The sequence below is a fragment of the Monomorium pharaonis genome, chromosome 4, assembly GCF_013373865.1.
Source record: "Monomorium pharaonis isolate MP-MQ-018 chromosome 4, ASM1337386v2, whole genome shotgun sequence".
Taxonomy (NCBI): Eukaryota; Metazoa; Arthropoda; class Insecta; order Hymenoptera; family Formicidae; genus Monomorium; species Monomorium pharaonis.
This window is the reverse complement of record NC_050470.1, coordinates 22,391,307-22,393,475: the sequence shown is the minus strand read 5'-3', so window position 1 is coordinate 22,393,475 and position 2,169 is coordinate 22,391,307.

The following is a 2,169-nucleotide window of genomic DNA, read 5'->3' as shown; positions in this document are numbered from 1 at the left end:
ATGTTTCATCACACTTTGTATTCTATATTTTTAATGAGCTACATTGCAGATAAATCGTTGTATGCCATTTAGTTTATATTATTTGTTTTTTATTTAGTACTTTTCTTAACACTGAAATTTAATATTCAAAATAACATTTTTGATCATTCTTTTTTTGTACGATTATGAAATATTAAAAGATAAAATAAAAAAATTTATTTTAAAATTGCATGAAAAAATTCTCTAATCTTACTTGGATTATAAATCTCTAATCTTCTTATGGAATCTTTTACAAAAGTTGACATATCCTGATTACCAATATCTCTATTGTTAAACTTTGTTAACAGATTTCATTAGATCTTTCGTTGGTGTCTGCGAGGAAATCAAATTTCCAGCAGATACTTGGCAAAATCCTCTTTCGACGGACGTGGCTCCCCGAGGCAAGTTCTCATAAATGATGAAGAGAACGCTTTTTGTATCACGCTACACGGTACGCGCACGTTCTATTGATTGCTCTTCGATGACCGTACAGTATAACGTTGCAGAAAAAAGCGCAATTACGCGAAAGCGTGCATAGAAGCCCACACGCTTACGCCGCCTCGGGACGAAGCAGGTGCCTTCCGTACGCCTCCTTCGTGTCTTATTTGCCGAATTTCGCATGTCATGCGACTTAAATGATATTTTTATTCCTCGAGAAGAAAAAAAAAAGACGTGTACCTTCAATACTCGATGATAAAAAATAAATGAGCAACTTGCGCGTGAAACGTGCGGGATTTGCGGAGTCCGCTAGGTGTGAGAAATATATCAGGAAGCTCCCAGCGTCTGGCTCTCTAGGCCTAAACGAAATACCTGAACGGAGGTATCCAAAATCTGAGCGACATATAGAACGAGCGGCCTCGGAATAAAAAGAACGAGACGATGGGAGGGGGCAGACGAGAGTAATCGTCCATTCACTCTTGAAGTACCACTCGTCCTCTCGCTTTGGCCGTCGGCCTCTTTCGACCAAGTTCTCCATCTTCGTCTGGCACGAAGGCACCTGTTGTGCCGAGACTCGAGTCACTGCCGCTGTGCGGCGGCTGCGATCAGTGCCTGATTCCGGTATTCAATAATTTTTCTTACGTATTTTGTTCTTGTGAAAAATGGATTGGACTTAAATAAAGTGGCGGATCATTTAAAGTTAAAATGATTGTCATTAGTTCGTGTTAATTTAATAAACAAACATTTTTAAAAAGTTATTAATGTAAGCAGAGATTATTATTTTAAAGAGAAAATATTATATATTTAATAAATCAATTGTGATTCTTAAAAATATGTAAAAATGTTTATTGTGCAAATGTATATATTAATATATATATACTAATTTACATACTAACACATTTTTAATGTAGATTTTGTTACATGTTTAGTGTGTCAGTTAATAATGTAAAATTTTAAAAAGTTGTCAAAGAAGTAATTAAAAAATTCGAAGAGATTAATAGTTACTACTTTTCGCTTTTTTCCCTAAATATCAACAATGAGAGAGTGACTGCATGTATATTACAGTCATTATGGAAAACTAAAGACTGTAACAATTTTCTGTAATTTTATTAAAACATGTCAGTACAATAATACAATATTAAATACATGACTGTTATTTTCGTTAGTCAGTCATGGATTCTTTTGGCAACGCAGAGCAATTATCAACGTGTAACAATTTTATAAAATTTGCTACATCATTATGATTTATTGAACAATTATAAAATGCAATTCTTAAAATGAATTCATAACCTTGCATAATTTACGCAAAGACAAATGCAATAAATGTTACGAAGCGACACATCCATTAGATTTAAAAGTAAATCTACGTTTTCAAGTACAAATACCGGATCGTAAACTTGAATCAAGAGTGTCAACGGTGTTGAGCGTTCGCTACGTCGCTACGTGAACTTTCTCGCGTCATACGCCAGACCCGTCTCGCCGGATCTCTGAAAATTATCCGCGACGTCAAAATCGCCGTTGCCTCTCCCCTGGACGAGCCATTTCACTCGAGTTATCCTACGGTCGTCCTCTCGCCGCTTAATTGACAGTAGCGCGCTCACGACAGGGTTAAGCGGAGTCGCGCATTACCGGAGTCGCGTATTCTTATTATCGTTAATTTTAATTAAGGGGTTTACCACGGGTGTCCGCGGTCCCCTGTATACCACGGAGTGT